Source organism: Papio anubis, chromosome 4, assembly GCF_008728515.1.
Source record: "Papio anubis isolate 15944 chromosome 4, Panubis1.0, whole genome shotgun sequence".
NCBI lineage: Eukaryota > Metazoa > Chordata > Mammalia > Primates > Cercopithecidae > Papio > Papio anubis.
Genome location: NC_044979.1, coordinates 34,038,698 through 34,058,647, shown reverse-complemented (window position 1 = coordinate 34,058,647; position 19,950 = coordinate 34,038,698). Strand labels below are relative to the sequence as shown.

The window sequence follows — 19,950 nt, the reverse complement described above, 5'->3', positions numbered from 1 at the left end:
AATTAATATTTTGGTGAATTTTAAATCCATTTATGTTTAACCTATTGAAATTAAAATTTACATCAATTTTGCATACAGGCTTTTAAAATTTAATATTATGCCAAAATCCTTTTTTAATATTATCATACAGGGTGTATAAACATCATTGTAGCATTCAGACTTGAATCAGAGAAGAAGAACCATATACACATATGCACACACATATATCTGGTTCTTTATATGATATATAAATATATGTTATATATTTATATATTATATAATATACTATATTATATATAAACCATATATTTACATTCTATATAAAACATATAATATAGTTCAACCATATTATATGTATCTTATATATTGAGAAGCCAGTTACAACGATGTGATCTTATGCAATTGAGAAAGCAGGATAAACAGTCTGTAAGAAGCTACTGGTCTGTGTCTGATGCAAGAAGCTGAAGTCATCTGGGCAAGTAGTTGAGAAGGAAGGATAGTAGTAAAGTACAGATGGGGTAAAGGTAAGCTGGAATCTAATCTACAAGGATGAGCTGGGACCTATGAGGCAGGACTGGTGCACACACTGGTTTCTGATGGCCTCCAAGCCTCCAATTTTGATAACAGGGATGACCAGGAAAGAGAAATTGACAGCCACCTCAAGCAAAACACATTCCAGGCCCAGGAGGTGAAGCAGCTGATGAAAGGCAACTACCAGGCACTGTAGGAGCTATGGCCTGGCTGCTGATCCAGGCCAACACAGGAAGCCAACAGATCAAGGAGGGGGATCAGGAGCTATGACACATGCAGAACTCTGCTCTGTCCTTCCTCTTGAAGAAAGAATATGCCTGCTGTGACTTCACTTTACCTTCCAAATCTCAATCTCATACAAAATGTCTTTTTCTGGCACTCTAACTTAAAACTGTGCAGGATATGGAATTCTGGGAAATACAAATCCTGCCTAAGTGGACACAGTTCACAATGATCATCTTTATTTTAAGACCTGTGAACTATTTCATGAAGTACACATGCTATACTCAGCATCACTGTACCCAATTTTTGAATATATGGTAACACTGAGATGTCTAACAGTGTTTATAGATACTCTATTTTAATTTTGCACATTGTCTCTGAGGATCGTGGTGCTTGGCATTTGGTAATTGAGAAAATTGACTGAGTCTTCTGCTTTTTAATCTTAACTCTCCTTTCTTCGGGTCTCAGCTTAAGTGTGAGGGTTGAGGAGAAGTCTCTCCTGATTGTGTGATCCTCCACGGTGTTCCTGAAGCATTATGTATGCAGCATCCTTATTTTTCAGTGTAGTTTCCTAAGTACCCATCGGTGTCTTTTACTACCCTCTGAATCACTTGACGGTAAAGTATCTTGCTTATTGTTAAATCTCCAGTTCTTAGGAAAGTTCTTGGCACATAGTACTTTAGCAATTAATGCTTTCGAATTAATGAAATTATACCATTAGTCAACCAAGAAGGTGCACTATTTTCATTTTTGTTACTTTCCCTACTTGAAAAATATGCTCTGATTTTAGTTACCTGAATTTTTCTTAGAAAAATGGAATGAAAACTGCTTTCCCTTGGGCTCATAGGGTATTTTTTCATTACCAGTGCATAAAAATTACTTGAAATGTTTTCCACTAGAGACGCGTGATTGGTTAATATCCTCTGAAATCAAAGACATTTCATTATGATATAACAATGTTTTGAAATTTTCTGTTTTGGATTGGCTATTAAAGTTAACAAGCAATTGTTGTATTCTCTGCTTCTGCTAAGACTCCAGATAACTTTAGATAATTCATTGCTATTTTTTGGTGAATAGTAATATGAAAATATTAATATTGATATTCATGTCATTGTTCCTGATTCATCTGTTACTCAAGATGCTTTTACAAAGAATAGTTCCAACCTAAAGGAGGAAAGGAAAGGTATGAATGAAGAATAGACAGAGGAAAATTTGATGTTGCCTGATTATTTTGTTTTATGTTTCTACTATTTATTTTTGTAGTATTATTTATATTTAAAATGTTCATTATTGTGCTATTCTACACATACCAATTGTTGAATCCCTAGGTATGTGAGTGGGTTGGTAGTGATGGGAAGATAGCAGGCTGTTTTCCAAAATTTGTGATATGGCTATGTGTATTGAATTGCTTTCTGATGATAGCTTCTTTCTATATATTTTTAGTTTTATTTTCCAACAAAACCAGTAAGTTATAAAATAATTAAATATTAAATAAATTTCACATATATTTTTATACTTTTGTGTTACCAATAACTCATTCTTTTCATTATCCCAAGTATTTGTTCTATGTTAAGTTTCTTTTCTGTGATGATATGTTTGGTCTTGTTGAAGTCATCTTTTTAAAAAGTGAGATACTTTGGTTTGAGTTGGTATTTGAAATAAAAAGCAAAAAGTGAGATCATGGGCTTTAATTTTAAGTTTTCTTTCTTTCATTTGCAAGCAATCAGAATTGAATCTCTCAAAACAAAGTAGAATACTCAAATATCACTGAAGAAATTTTGATGCGTCAATTACAAACAAAAGCATTTTCAATAATCTAGTTAGTAAAAGAGAATCACTTCCCTTTGTCACTGGATAATTTTAGATTTGGTGGTCTGTAAAATTTTGAGATAAATAGCTTCTGTAACTCCATGTATTTTCTTCTTTTAGATTTGTTGCTGCCATTGAGATGCACTGTGTTCTCTATCTCTGACAGATTCCAATATAACTTATCTCTGTCAAGCCAGCTACCCTGAGATGGCAGCCAGGAAATCGCTATGCACCAGTGATGATGAGGTGAGATGCAGCAGAAAGTATGGGTTGCAGCTGAAAATATCTATGGCATTGCAGCACATTCTTCCTCAAACTTTGGATTTTTGTCACTTAAGAAACAATTTGCAGTGAATGCCTGAATAGACAACCCAGCTTACTCACTTATTGAATGGTACATGGAAATTTCTAATTGTATTCATTCATACTGCATTATTCTGCTGATTGGAATTAAGATAAATGTAATATGAAAGAATATTCTTCTTAGATTTCAGAGCCTGAAAATCTTGACTTTGTCCCCTTGGTGTTCCTTTGATGTATCTGTGCTTGAAGTTATTTCTTTAATTTGTTTCCCTTGGTTTAAGACAGATTTTAATTCAATGAACTATTTTTTTCTTCTTGCATGGCTTTGCATTTCTTTCTTTATAGAGTTAGGGAAAACTTACCTATTAGATTCATTTCATTTCATTGTACGGACCACCTTTTACCTGTCTGGTACCTGAGATGACTGGTAGTTATCAAAAGCAAAATGACTGATCTGCAGTGGTAAAGAGTAGGGAGGAAGGGATTAAGATGGCTGATGATTGCTGCTATTCACAATCAGGCACTTTCATCTCTGGATCCATATCTTATTTATTTTTTCACCCCCAACCCATAGAGCAATGCCAAGAACACAGAAGATAATCAATAACTTTTCAAATGAAAGAAAGAGCAGTAGTGCCTGAAAGAGAAATAGGCATTACATTAGAAACAATCCTGTAGCTGATATTTCTGAGAATATGAGTCAGATGTCTTATTTCTGAATGTTGGTACCCTATATGAGCTGGGAGACAGGAGACAGATGATGTTTACTACACTCTGTGTCACCCCTCCTGCCAGGCAAAGTTGGAAACAGCAGGGATACTATGAACTCCCTGATACTTCCTGATGTGTCTCAATGGTGCTACTGCTCATCTTGCTTTTTCTTCCTCCTCTTACAAAAAGCATAATGTAAATTTCCTTGAGGTCTCATTAAACATCTTTTAACTTTGGTGATTCTTCTCAGAATTAATGGCATAAGATCAGGGTCACGTATCATTTTCTTTTTCTTTAAATGCTGCTCATCTGCACACTGGAGGCAAGAAGGGACAATAGCTGGGTGCTGACAACAAGGAAAAAAGGGTGAATTGGACATGAACCCACACATGAACCTACCAAGCTCTTGCTCCAGCTCTTAATCAATTCATGAGATGGCAGGAGAAAAGACAGATACTACTATTTAGATATGTGATAAATTTAAACCAAATGCAAGTGCTATGGTTCTCAATAGTAAAACTTGTTTCCATATTCACATTGAATGTAAAGTTTTATTTAAATTCTAAATCATTCCAAACAGGAATTGAATTTGCAGTGCCTATGAATATATATAATACAACAATATAAATATATCATGTGTGGTAAACTAAAAGAAAATTGACAATGAAGTTTAAAAAATAAGGTGTAATCTAGAGTAAGAACAGTCCCCATGTAAAGAATAGGAACATCCAATAAGGTTTTCTATGGAATTATTATAGTTGACCAATAAAGTAGTCAGGGTTGTCCAGAGAAACAGAACCAACTATAGATATATGAAGAAGTTCATTGACTCATGTGATTATGAAGGCTGGAAATTCCATAATCGGCAGTCTGCAAGATGGAGGCCCAGGAAACCTCATGGTGTTATTTAAAGACTTGAGAGCCAGAGAGCTGATGGTAAAGATTTCAGTCCAAGTTTGGAGGCCTGAGAACTAGGAGCACCAAGAACAAGAGAAGACTGACGTCCCAGCTCAAGCAATGAGTCAGAGAGTCATCAAATCCTCATTTTCTCCACCTTTTGTTCTATTCAGGCCTTCGATAGACTGAAAAAGACCCTATTACATTGGGAAAGACAATCCACTTACCCTGTCTACCAATGCAAATGTTCATCTCTTCTGGCAAAACCCTCACAGACATACCCAGAAAGAATGTGAAACCAGATACATGGACATCACATGGTCTAGTCAAGTGGATGCATAAAATTAACTATTATTATCTCCCATCTTCTTAGTGGTCAAGACTCCATAAGATGAATGTAATGGATTACTGAGAAGACATAATACTCTTCTGGCATCGACATTTGTAAAACATTTCTCCTGTGACTTCTTATAAAAGAGAAATAGTACAATGCCCTCGGCGTTTCCAAAATAAATACAGTAAGTTTCAAATAACTACACCTTCATGAAGGCCAATGTCATGAGGCCAGAGTACAGTTCAGTTTAGGCGATTCCATGGGACACTGAAGAAAAGTTATCTCCATATACACTTTTCAGTATTTAGATTGATGCAATAATAAATTTAGTCTGTAGATCAATACTTTTCAATATTTAGTGTGGTATTCCATAAGGGTAGATATTTGATCAAAAATATTTAAAAATCAAAAAAAGTCCTACATTTACATAGTCAACTGATATTTAATAAAAATACTATTGTGGAATGAAAACTATTTCAACCACTGGATACTCATGGGGAAAAAATGAACCTCAACCACTATCTCACATCATATACAAAAATTAAATTGTGATCGGTCATAGACTTAAACATAAAAGCTATAACAACAATGTTTCTATCACAAATACGGTAATATATATTCACCACTTAGGGATAGACCTAGCTTTTTATGCTCTTCTTTTTTCTTTTGACATTCAGCATACACACTGGAGATGTTTTATGTTTTATCTAGGCAATCAGCATAAAAGGAAATAAATTCAGCAACTCAAAACTTTTGTTCATTATAAACAACACCATTATAAAATGCATAAACAGACTACAGGCTGGAAGACTACGTTTGCCAAACACTTAAGACTGCAGCTTTCTATTTGACTTTCAGCTTTTCAGTTGCGCAGACTGAGGAAAGCCCCCACTCAAGTGAAAAGCTAATAAATGTGTGTCAGTCAGTGCAATTTTCCTCTTTCAAGGGTGACTCCCTTCAAGTTTCTGCCTGCTTTGGGCCCTGGTGCAGTGTATTCAAATACTTCTTTTAAATTTAGGGGACAGAAGCTTATAATTGTTATTTGTTAGAGGGCTAATCCAACCAAGCTACTCCACAATTTCTTAAGCCGATTCCTATAAACTCTAAAGTTTAAGAAGCCTGGGGCTGATACGTAAAGTCAGTAATTCCTTTCAGCCAATAATATTTCAAGATCTTATTTAATAAATGAATGCATAAGGTGGTCAAAAGCAGTATGGAAAAACACTAATTCTTCATCTTTGAAGGAGATGAATGTTCAAAGATCAAACAGTATTTCTTTAAAAATATAATTAACTTGGTATGCAGTAAAAAAAATAGAGATTTAATAAATGTCCATGATTGTAATATCCATACCAGAATCTAAAACTGACCTCTGAATCCTTTATATAATCCCAGGGCTGCCTATATGGATAATAAAATTTTAGAATGTGGCATAAGAAGAGTAAAATATGAGCTCACCTCCACTTCTTGATAGCTCGTTGTCTCAGGTAAGTTTTGTGGTCTCTCTGACCTAAAGCAGAGGTCGTAATTTTATTGGCCTGAGAAGATACTATGAATAGCAAATGAAGTAATAGTTGTAGGAGCACTTTGTAATTAAATACTGACATAAAATACTATTTATTACTATTATTTTCATAGTTGTAACTGGAAATCATTCATTTGCAGTCTGTTAATTTTTTTTTAAAGAACTTACTTTATTTGAAAAAATGAAAGCATACACAAAGATAATGATACAAGTGAAAGGAACCCTGGTTGCTCATCACCCAGCTTCAACAACCATTAACTTTCAACCTTTTTGCTTCATCTATTACAACCCAATGTTTTTTTCTTGACATGATTTAAAGCAAATACAAGACCTTATATTATTTCACTTGCAGATACTTCCATATGTTGCTTTACTGGTTAAGAATTCTTTTTATCTCTGTTTGTGAGTAATAATTAAAACACAGCCCTGGTACCACTACCCAACGCAACAAAATTAATAGTAATGTTTAAATATTACATAATACTCATTCCATCTTTATTTTTTCTCAATTGTCTCACAAAAGTATTTTCAAAGTTTGATTATTTGAATTAGGATTAATATAAGTTCTACCCACTAGATTTGATTTATATGATTCATAGTTTCATTTAAAGTATAAAAATTAGCCCTCCTTTCCTTTTCATGCTATTTAGTTTTTAATAGCAAACAGGTAATTTGTCCTGTAGTATTTCCTTTATTCTGGATTTCAACACTAATAATTAATGGATCTAAACAACTATTATCAATGGCTGATAACACTATTAGGTGAACAACTGGTAGAAAACTTCATAATAGATATAACATGTAGATATCACCTGAACCCAATGGTTATTGTAAACATCACTGAAGTGGCACAACAAGACATTATATTCTTTCTGCTAAATACATACCTGTAAAAAATGTATTATTATAATGCTTGGGAGTCTCCTTGAAATGTTACTTTCTTTAAAATCAAACAAAATTATGAGAAGATAACTTACATGCACTTTATAGATTCAATAAAAATACATCTACAAACAAGAATGTTGTAGTCACTAAGGAATCTAGCCAAGGCCAAAGCAATATAGCAAAAGAAGTATCAAGAAGAAAGTTTATAGCAATAAATGCTTATGCCAAAAATGTAGAAGGACTTCAGATAAACAATGATGCACCTCAAGGAACTAGGAAACCAAGAACAAACCAAACCCAAAATTAGTAGAAGGAAAGAAATAATAAAAATAAGAGCAGAAATAAACAAAATTGAGACAAAATAATACAGAAGATTGACAAAATGAAAAATCATTTTTCTGAAAAGATAAAAAGAATGAACAAACCTTTGTCTAGACTGAGAAAAGAGAGAAGATCCAAATATATGACATCACAAATAAAAAGACAACAACTGAGACCACAGAAATACAAATACTCATTAGAGACTAAGTTGGAAAACCTATAAGAAATGGATAAAATTTTGGACATATATAACCTACCAAGATTGAACCATGAAGAAATATAAAACCTCAATAAACCAATAACAAGTAATGAATTCAAAGTAGTAATAAAACATCTCCCGTCAATGGAAAGCCTGGGAGTGGATGGCCTCACTGCTGAATTCTATAAAACATTTAATGAAGAACTAATACCAATTCTACACAAAATGTTCAAGGATATGAAGAGGAAGGAACATTTCTAAGCTTCTTCTACAAGACCAGAAATACCTTGGTACCAAAATCAGACAAGTACAGAAAGAAAAAAGGAAACTATAGGTCAATATCACCGATGAACATAGATTTAAAAATTCTTAACAAAAATACTAGCAAAATGAATTCAACAACATATTAAAAATATTATTCAACATCACCAGGAGGGATTCATCATGGGGATGCAAGGATGGCTCAGCATTCACAAGTCAATAAATTTGAATACATCACATGCTCAGAACCAAAACGAAAAAATATATGATTATTGCAATTGATGCAGAAAAAGCATTCAATAAAATTCCACATCCCTGAACAATGAGAATACATAGACGTAGAGAGGGGAACAACACACACCGGCGTTTGTTGGGGGGTGGGGAGCGACGGGAGGGAACTTAGAGGATGGGTCAATAGGTACAGCAAACCACATGGCACACGTATACTTATGTAACAAACCTGCACGTTCTGCACATGTATCCTAGAAATTAAAGTAAAATAAATAAAGTTCAACATCCTTTTGTGATAAAAACCTTTTTCAAAATAGGTATAGAAGGAACATACCTCAATATAATAAAGGTCATATATGAGAAAACCACAGCTAACATTGTACTGACTGGGAAAAAAATTGAAGGCATTTTTCTCTTACATCTGAAACAAGACAATCATGCCCATTTTCCACCACTTCTGCTCAATATCGTACTGGAAGTCCTAGCTAGAGCAATTAGGCAAGAGAAATAAATGAAGGGCACCCAAATTGGAAAGGAAGAAATCAAATTAACCTAATGGCAGATGACATGATCTCTTAAAAACCTGAAGACTCCACACAAAAACTGTTAGACCAGATAAACAAATTCAGCAAACTCTCAGGATACAAAAATCAACATACAAAACTTTGTAGCATTTCTATTTGCCAACAGAAATCATCTGCAAAAGAAACCAAGTAAGCAATCCCATTTAAAGAATATGAAATACCTAGGAATCTATTTCACCAAGGAAGTGAAAGATTTGTATGAGGAAAACTATAGAACACGGATAGAAGAAGTTGAAGATGACACAAACGAATAGAAAGTATTCCATGCTCATGGCTTGAAAGAATTAATATTGTGAAAATGACAATACTACCCAAAGCAATATACAGATTCTATGTAACCCTTATCAAAATACAAATTACATTCTTCACAGAAATAGGAAAAAAACCTTCAAATTTATATGGAACCAAAAAGACCCCAAATAGCCAAGAAATCTGGAGGAAAAAGAACAAAGCTGGAGATATCATATCAACATGGTACTAGCATAAAAACAACATATAGACCAATGAGAAAGGATAACTCATATATATATATATATACATACACACACACACACACACACACATATATATATATATACACCCACATGTACAGCCCATCTTTGACAAAGGTGCCAAGAACATATAATGGAAAAAAAGAGTCTCTTCAAGAAATAGTGCTGGGAAAACTAGATTATGCAGAAGAATGTCACAAGATCCCTATCTCTTACTATACACAAAAATCAAATCAAAATGGATTAAAGCCTTAAATCTAAGAGCTTAAAATATGAACCTACGAGAGAAAAAAACACTGGGGAAATGCTCCAGGATACTGGTCCGGGCAAAGATTTTGTGTAAGACCTCAAAAGCACAGGCAATCAAATTAAAAATGAACAAGTGGGATAACACCAAGCCCAAAAGCTTCTGGTGTTCTGCTGTTTTCACAGCAAATAAAACAATCAACAAAGTGAAGAGACAACTCACATAATGGGAAAAAATATTTTCATACTACCCATCTGACAAGGAGTTAATAACCAGACTATACAAGGACCTCAAACAACTTGACAGCAAAGAGAAAAAGATTAAAAATGGGCAAAATAATACATTTCTCAAAAGAAGACATACAAATGGCAAACAGGTATATGAAAAATGTTGAGCATCATTAATCATCAGAGAATTGCAAATCAAAACTACAGTGAGATATCACCTCTCCCCAGTTAAATTGGCTTTTAAAAAAAGATAGGCAATAACAGATGCTGGCAAGGATATGTAAAAGGAGGAACCCTTGTACACTCTTGGTGGGAATGTAAGTTAGTACAGCCAATATGGAAAACCATAGGAAGGTTCCTTAAAAACACTGAAAATAGAATTACCATACGATTCCACAACTCCACCACTGGATGTATATCAAAAAAATAGGAAATCAGTATATTGAAAAGACATTTGTCTCTCATGTTTATTGCAGCACTATTCACAATAGCCATAACATGGAATCAACCTAAATGCCCATCAACATATGAATAGATTTAAAAAGTAATATCTATATCTATATCTATCTATCTGATCTATCTGATCTATCTATCTATCTATTTATCTATCTGTCATCTGTCTATCTACTATATTTTATGGCTGTGCTATTCCACAATGGAATATCATTCAGCTATTTAAAAAAAAATAAAATCCTGCCATTTACAGCAACATAGATGGAACTGGAAGTCATTATATTGAGTGAAATAAGCCAAGCACAGGAAGACAAATATGACATATTCTTACAAGGAGGCTCTCAGGAAGATAAAGAGTAGATTGGTGATTGCTAGAGATTTGGAAGAATAGGGAGGGAGAGGTACCGAAAAGAAATTGATTAATGTGTACAAATATATGGTTTGATAGAAGAAATAAAACCTAAAGTTAGATAGATCACTAGAATAACTATAGTTTACAATAATCCATTGTATATTTCAAAATAGCTAGAAGAGGAGAATTGGAGTGGTTCTAGCATAATAAGGAAGAGACAAACATTTAAGGTGATGGATATCCCACGTACACTGATTTGATCTTTACAAATCATATGAATATATTACCCCATGTGCCCTGAAATTATATACATAAATTATGCATCTATTTTAAAAAATTTTAAGAGAATAGAATTTAAAGAGAATGTACGTTGACTAAATTAATGGACAAATGCACAATTGGCCAGATTGTTAGTGTAACCTTAGCTTTTTTCCTTCCAAGCTATTTTATATTCAGTAAGATTAATTCCCCTAGAGAATAGCTCTGTTCATGTTGATTCCTTAAGAAAAATAATTATAAAAACAAAATTTGATCAAAACCTCTGGCCTAACATTTAAAGTTATTCACAATTTTATCCAACTATCTTAAATTTTACTTATTCTCACTGGGAACACTATTATGATTGAACTACATTCCCACAACTATGACTCATTTTCTTTACCCTTCCCTGCCCATTTTATTTTCCTTCAGCCTCTACTCTTCATTTTAACTAGGGAAACTTAGCCTATATTCAAGACCTAATTTCTAGATGCTTATTTTAATGGCATTTGTCCAATTATGTCAGAGACAAATTATTTTTACCTCTGAAATTATACTTAATTTTTAAAATAACATTTAAAATGCATTTATTATATTCTTCCCTTTGTTGACTTCTCGTCTCTGGATTATAGCCTATGTGAGGTTAGGAGTTTACCTGATTCATTTTAATATAAATTCATTAAATAATAGTTGAATGAACAAAAGATAATGAGGATAAAACATTTGTAGCTGGTTGGTCAGCAATATTATACTATGGTATTATTGGGAAGGTTTTCTACCAAGTGCCTTAAAATACACTATGTCACATCCTCTTGGAAAATCTCTAAGAGTCTCTCCCCTTCCTCCCTTTATTTCTCACATTTCTCTACCTAACTTCCTCTTTTCCCTAGCTTTTATTTTTCACCCCGACACATACTTCCATCTTGAACTTGTCTTATGCAAACTCCTCTTGGGGCTAGGGAAGCCAATGACCCCTACACTCTGCCTGAATTTTAAAAAGTTTAAAAATGGGTAAATCAGAAAACATCCTTTTCTTTCAAGCAGTAACAGTCTAGTCAGAAGTGTTTTTTTTATTGTGGTAAAACACACATAACATGGGATCTACTCTCGTACATGTACTGCAGATCTCTCCCCATTTCTGCCTCTCCCCAACCCTGGCAATCACCATAATACTTTCTGCTTCTACATACTTGACTACTTTAGATGCCTCACATAAGCAGAATCATGCAATGTTTGTCCTTCTGGCTTATTTCGCTTAGCATAATGTTCTCAAGGTTCATCCAGATTGTAGCATATGACAAGATTATTTTTAAGATTGAATAACATGTCATTGTATGAGTATACCGTATTTTATTTACTTATTCATCTGTTGATGGACATTTATGTTGTTACCATCTCTTGGCTGCCATAAATAATGCTGCAATGAACATGGGTGTGCAAATATCTCATTGAGATCCTGTTTTCAATTCTATGTTTAAAATCACCTTAATGGATCATGTAAGGGTGTTTCTTGTGGGAAAACAATGGCTCTGCATAGGAGAATTTAAAAGAATACTATGTACTTTCAACCCTGACCATTAAAAAATAGAAGACTTGTTAAAAATTGACTGCTTTTTTCTTTTCAGTCCTTAGACCTATTAACAATTCAGTACATAATTTTGCAGCATTGAGAAATCAGGAAAGTAACATTTCTAGGGAAACCTTGAAAGACACTGGAGATTGGCAAATAAAATGTGTATGTCAGATGTACATTTTCTTGTGACCAGAAAATTTTATAACACATCTGCATTAATAAATGAAAGTTTTAGTGACATTCACAGCACATCGGGGAAAAATTTAGAAAGTCAGAAATAACTTGAATTTCTTTAGTTATTTAAGAAGAACATATGCATATACTTGAGAGTCAAACTAATAAAAGGCTTTGCCACATTGCTAAAAAATAAATGGAGGAAGAATATAATTTATTTATAATTTATCTGATAAATTAATCATTTAACAAACATGTCTTGGATGGCTCACTGCTTAAAAATATTGTAAAAGCCATTTGATGAATAATTCTCTGACTCATATACAAATAACTATAATAAAATTCTTTATGGAGTAAGCACCATGGGTAAGAAATAATACGTTAAGAAATTCAAAGGAAAAAGTGAATTCCGATGGAATGAGTAGGCTACAAACTTTCAAAGCTCCAGGCATAGTTGAATGAAATAATTAAAATGTAATTCTTTGACAAGGTAGTTTAATTTAAGCTGTATCCTGACTTGCAGAGGAAGAAAGAGGAGGTACTACAGGTAGAGTAAGCAGTGCACTTTAAACTACATTAGAGAAAACTGTAGGATATAGTATAGAAACAATTCAGATTAAGTACAAATTATATATGACTAGGATGGCAAGATAGATTGAAGTCACTTTATAGAAGTCCTTTACCCATTACTCACTAGGAAACGGGCGGTGGGGGGCCAGGGAGGTTTTGAGCAGTAGAGTAACAGGACAAAATATTGTTTTTAAAAATCAATCTTAAAGAAATATATAGCATAGTCTGTAATCCCAGTACTTTGGGACATCATGCCAGGTGGATCATTTGATGTCAGGAGTTTGAGACCAGCCTGATCAACATAGTAAAGTCCTGTCTCTACTAAAAGTACAAAAAATTAGCCCGGTGTGGTGGCACACAGCCTGTAACCTAAGCTACAGCTACTCAAGAGGCTGAGGCAGGAGCATCGCTTGAAACTGGGAGGCTGAAGTTGCAGTGAGCCTCGAGATCATGCCACTGTACTCCAGCCTGGGTGACAGAGAGAGATTCCATCTCAAAAAAAAAAATATATGTATAGGATAGACTGAAGGTAACTCATTAGATAATTGCTAAATTTGTAACAGGAGATAATAAGGGCCTAAACTAAAGTGGTGGCAATGTGATGAGAAATGAGGACATATATGAAACTATCTAATAGAGTAGAATTGTTAAGACTTAGTAACCAATAGGAAATTGTGATGGAGACAAGAAGAAAAAAAAATTTAAGAGACTTTAATTTTTCACATCTAATTTAGGTAGAGAATATTGCCATTATCAGAAACATTAAAATCAGAAAGAGAAGGTAGATTGACGAGAAGAAGAAAGATGTCAGATTTATAATACTGACAGTACAGAAGTATACAACATAGTGAAAAAAACAAATAGAAAGTTAGGAAGGTGTTAAAGATTCAGATTTGAAAATCATTTTTAAAGAATTAATAGTCATATGGACTACCATGTTATCCAGCAGTCTCACTGCTGGGTAGACATGCAAAAGAAAGGAAATGAGTATATTGAAGAGATATTTGCACTATCATGTTTACTGCAGCACTATTCATACTGGCCAAGATATGAAATCAGCCTGTGTCCATCAACAGATAGATGGATAAAGGAAATGTGGTACATATACACAATGGAATATTATTCAGCTGTAAAAAAAAAAAAATGAAAATGTTATTTTTAACAACATGGATAAAACTGGAGGACATTATGTTAAATGAAATAAGCCAGAAACAGAACAACAAATGTAGCATATTCTCACTCATAAAGAGAAGCTAAAAAAAAATGGATTTCATAGAGGTAGTGAATAAAATGGTTGTTACCAGAGGCCAGGAAAAGCCATAATGTAGGGGGAGTAGATACAGAGGGGTTGGTTAATAAATACAAAATACAGTTAGATAGAAGGAATAAGATCCAGTTTTCAGTAGCACAATAGAGCAACTATAGTTAACAATAATTTATTGTATATTCCAAAGTAACTAGAAGAGTAGATTTGGAGTGTTCCCAACATGAAGTAATGATAAATGTTTGAGGCGATAGATATCCCAACTACCCATATTTGATCATTACATATTGTATGCTTATATCAAAATATCACATTACCTTATAAATACGTATAGCTATTATGTACCCATACAATTTTTTTCAAAGAAGTAATAGTCAGTTCTTTAGAATGTAATGAAACACTAAAGGAAATGAGAGATTCTGGTGAAAAGGGAACAAATAAATGCTTGAGAATGTTTTTGTTTAGGAAGAAAATGGAGCCAGCTCTATATAGAGGAGGAGGAGTTAGAGATGAGAGAAGACTCAAATTGTTTGTGTCACAAAACCCAGTGTGAACATGGTTATAAGATGGTAAAAAACAAACAAACAAAAAACAGGAGAAATAAGAACAGAGTTTTCGTTATAAGCATTAAAAGAATGATGTGGCAGTGAATAGAGAGAGTGAGAAAATTGTCACTGAAATAAATGGGAACATAAGTTATGCAATAGTGTTATGAAAGTTTGCAAAGGTAGTGTTTTAGGACAGGCTAGGCATAGCAGTGTGTCAATAGATCTGCGGAAGTAGAGAAGGAGGGACTACCTGTTTTAAAAAGAAAAAATGTAAATGACTATATCAGGACAGAGAAAAACACATAGGAAATTTATTATAAAAAGGGGGTCAAGGCAGTATCCTTGAAAGGAATTACTCTGATACAAGATAAAACTAGATGGAGAGAAGTTGAGTGAGTTCATTGTGCAGGTTCTTGACCTTCACAGTAAGGAGAAAGTTATATGGTGTGCAGTGATGTTGGGAGGCTAAGACAATTGAAGAGGTTCTGTGTAGCCACACTGAAGGTGGCTGTAAGAGCTCAGGTGATTTGAGTGAAATAATGTCTAGGAAAAGGGGAAATTAAGTGAAAAGACAGTGGACCCTAGATAGACATAATCTTGCAATGTATTTGATATACTTGGCTGGCAAAGAGATGGGTTCCATTAAGTTAAAACAAATTTTGCAGGAGATACTGGAACCACAATGAGGAACATGCTAAGTTATTAAACAGCTCAGTAGTTTGCCAGGAAAATACATTTTGCTTTTGTTCTTTGTTGTACATATTTCCTTTGAAGAGTTTGTCATAAACCAATATATTGCTTAAGAATGAGAAAAATTAGGAACATCACTGTTACTCTAAGAAGTTGTTACTATAAACAAACCTGTGCAACTTTGCTCAATCCAATATTTTTCAGATTTTTTTGACAGGAAAATTAGAAATATGCTGATTTGTGTTATTGCACTTGAGTGCTTACATATGATTTCAAACCTAAGGGTGTTTTTTTCTTTAAGAGTATTTGTATCTTGGGTTCATGAAGATAATGCATTTTCAATATAGATATCATTCTGCAAATTCATTTAACTAATTTTTACAGGTACTTCTGGAAGACTTGAAATGCTGCCTTAAAATAGAAAGGATTGTTGAGCTGAAGACAAGAAGAAGCAGATGCAAGAAAGTTCTCTGCTTTCCCTCTATTTGTCTAAAAACAGGATGTTGATTTATAAAGACAAGATGTGCCCTAGCCCCACTTCTATCAGGGAGAAAAATGGTTAACCAATGAGGATGAGTTAGGACCTTTACTGGCCTGGAGATGGTACCAGAGGAGTTTATATTAACAAACTTTGCTAACTAGCCTTTATCTGTCATTATTTGTCTTCCCCCAAGATGCTGTCCTATAGAGGCTCAAAGTTATTTTCCTTTGTATGGTCACTTCTCTAAAAATTTACTGTTCTTTGTTGAGGATATAAGCTGGATTTCCAAGCTGCCTCTTTCAGAATTATTCATTCCCTAGTGTCTCACATGTATATATATAACATACATATTAATAAATTTTGTTTGTTTTTCTCTTATTCTGTTTTTTTTTTTTTTTTTTTTTTTTTTTGTTAGAGGGGCTGTTCCACCTAAGAACATATGGGGGTTATTCTTTTCCTACACTCTTATTCTTCCATGTTTGCATATATCAGAATCTTTGTTCATTGTTGTGGAATTGATTTTTTCTTTTTTTCTTTTTTTATACTTTATGTTCTAGAGTATGTGTGCACAATGTGCAGGTTTGTTACATATGTATACATGTGCCATGTTGGTGTGCTACACCCATTAACTCGTCATACACTTCTCAAAAGAAGACATTTATGCAGCCAACAGACACATGAACAAATGCTCATCATCACTGGCCATCAGAGAAATGCAAATCAAAACCAGAATGAGATACCATCTCACACCAGTTAGAATGGCAATCATTAAAAAGTCAGGAAACAACAGGTGCTGGAGAGGATGTGGAGGTGAATGTTTTTATGCTAACCAAAATAGTGCTTCCCAAACTTTTCCACACCTTAGGAACATCTGGGGAGCTTTTGAAATATTCCAGTGCCCCGTCTCATCCAACATCAATTAAATCAGAACATCTGGGGTAGAAGGCTGGTATTAGTATCTTTTTGAAGTATACTATGTGATTCCCAAGTGCAGCATAATTTGGGAACTGCTATTATGCAATAAGATTCTTTAAAAATACTGACTAAATTCTATTATTTTGACTAAACTCCATATATTAATAGTTTATATTTATGCTGACTCTTTAATTTTCCTTATCCAGGCTAAGGAAAACTTTTGAGGCTGAAGATTTATGATCAGGCTCATTGCACTGAGGTGGCTTCAAGGAACCCTGACTGTTGCTTTTGTTTTTCCTTCCTTATTTGCATAGCCTTAAGCTACTTATTTGAACTGATTGTCCTAAATGTGAATGGTTTTGCATGATTTCCTCCCTGCTCAAATTGTCTGATTTGGTTCTGCCTCTTGTGATCCTTGCAAAAGTGACTAAAGTCCGGGGACATGCTTGCGGAGTGACCTCCTCCACTTGGTGTCATTCAATTAGGTAAAGATTACCAATAGCAATTGCTTCTATCCTTTGCAATTTATTCACAGTTGCTACTTCGTATGCTTCATTTACATGAAATTATTTTGTTTACTAACCTCTGGCATAGGTCCCTAAGTCTTAAGGCACACTTTAAGTGTCCTAAATAGACAAAACAATTTTCCTTGAGGTGGCATTAGATAACTAATGGTAAAGCTCTTCAAGTGTGTTTCTTTTTGAAAAAGTTCCTGCTCATTTGCACTTCCAAGTTTTCATTAGATTTCAAAGCATCATAAATTTACATATATCGATTTCTAAGTTCTATGAAGTATTTCATTAAATTGAATTTCTGTTATGTTTCCTGTCTCAGTTATATGCCAATTTCAAAACAAAATATTAACTCAATATTTGATAATTTGATATTATCCAAATATTTATGCTTACCTGTATATTAATAATGTCCATTATATTTATATATATAGTCTATTTAATAGCAACATTCTAAACATATTCCCATCTTAGTTATAATTAGTTCATCAAAAAGGTTGTATTAGAATTAGTTTTAGGCTATCATTCACATACCTGATTATTTACAGGAAGGATTTGGAATGACAAATACAATAATATCCAGAGACATATATTGAAGAAGGTGTGATGTAGACAGAAGAAAGAAGAGAGCCATACTCAAAAACGCTGGCCTTGAAAAGCAAAGAGCAACTAAGAGAGGGAGAGAATGATTCAGGTTTCAGAACTTGAAAAAATAATACACAAAATCCTCTGAATTTTGTGGTAGTCAAGTTAAAAGTAACATAAAATCATAATAATCTCATTAGACATTGATAGGAAGCATGCCAACTCACTACAAGGGCCAACATTTTGCCGATTCTGATGTCTACAAGATATGCTGAGTCTGATGTCTAAGAGAGATGTCATCATATAAAGTATGTTTAATCATATTATTACACATGTAGAAAATCATTCATACAACCATGTTTATATAGCCATTCCTTATACTGACCATTAATGTAAATCAGTAATAAAAGATTAAATCACCATTGTTCCATGGCCGTTAGAACGCACTGTAAAGCAACTCGTAGCTGTCTAGTAAATTTACATTATGTCGAGATAAAACTGAGAGAACTCCATTCTAAGGAAAAACATTTTGCCATGTCTCAGAGGCTATTTTTTATACTAAATGATTTCAGACTATTTCTCTCATATTTTTTCAATGTAGAGTTTGTTTGTTTGTTTTCTTTTGCTGAGAAATAACCATGACCATATTTGTAGTTATGAGAGAATTCACACACATCAATGAATCTTGTATATAGTACTGTGGCCATATTTATTCACCAAGATAAGATGGATATAATATGTAACAATGAAAATAACAGTTGGGTTAATACGCACCTCTTTATTGTTGCAGTTAGCAAATAATGCAATGAGCAACTAAAGGAGGAAGAGAATTATTCAATTTTCAGAATCTGAAAAAGAAATACACTTAGTCAAATGTGGTTTTGTATGGACTCATGTTAAAGGCACAACCAAATCTCCTCCTCCCTGGGCTGACTTGTTATAACTTGTTTATTTTTTAGAGTCTATAATTGAAGGTAATCATAGTATTTATCACTCAAATTGACACTTTGTGGACTAAAAAGAGTCTTCTATTAATTATGAGGCCAGGAAAAGAGGTATAACTTGCGATTGTCCTGGAAAAAAAGGAATGCAGATTGTGAACACAGAAAAATTAAAATGCTTTCAATTGATCGGCTATTTAAAGAAAGCTTTTTGGTGTCTACAACTTCTTTCTGAAGTGTTTAATTTACAGATGGTTTAATTAGAACTCTGTTGCAAAATTTGGACCGAAAAGAATGTTCACACTCTCAGCTTTATATGCCAGGATGCCCTTTCCTGGATTATTTTCATCCTTCAGTTCACAGTGGAATTATCATCTTCTTACATAAGCCTCTTCTGCTCAGTCTAAAGTAATCCTACAATTTGAGCTCCAAAATAAATAAGGAGAGTCCTTGTCTTTTCAAGAATATAACAAATAAATGTAGAAGGAGTGGTATAGTTAGAAAAGTACCATTCTAAAATCATCATAGTAATAACTAATTTAGGTAATAATCATCAATGGAAGCCAAAACCATTTGATGAGGGTTGGTTAGCAGTAAAATATTTACATAGTCTCACAGATTCTCCGCACAGAACAGTTAATAATTACACAGGGAAAAAATTACTGCAGTTAAACAAAATCTGGGCAATATCCCTTTAACCATGTGATAAAAGTTAATATCATCAAAAAATGGGAAAACTATTAGATGATTCATGATTTGACACACTGAGGACACAATATTACTTATGTAATATTTACTTTGAAATATGTAATTCAAATCTAACCATTACAAAACAAACCCAGATTGAAGACATTCTCTTCAAAAATGTCAATGTCGC

At 33.6% G+C, this 19,950-nt stretch overlaps 1 long non-coding RNA gene across 2 annotated transcripts in view; it reads left to right on the top strand.

Moving 5' to 3' along the window:
* Positions 1-16,498, top strand: part of LOC110742904 — a 191,931-nt gene extending 175,433 nt beyond the window's left edge. For both annotated transcript variants that reach the window (XR_004183147.1, XR_002521174.2), the window contains exons 2-3: positions 2,708-2,787; positions 16,024-16,498. This is a non-coding gene — a long non-coding RNA (uncharacterized LOC110742904). The remainder of the gene's footprint in view (positions 1-2,707; positions 2,788-16,023) is intronic.
* The last annotated feature ends 3,452 nt before the right edge of the window (positions 16,499-19,950 follow it).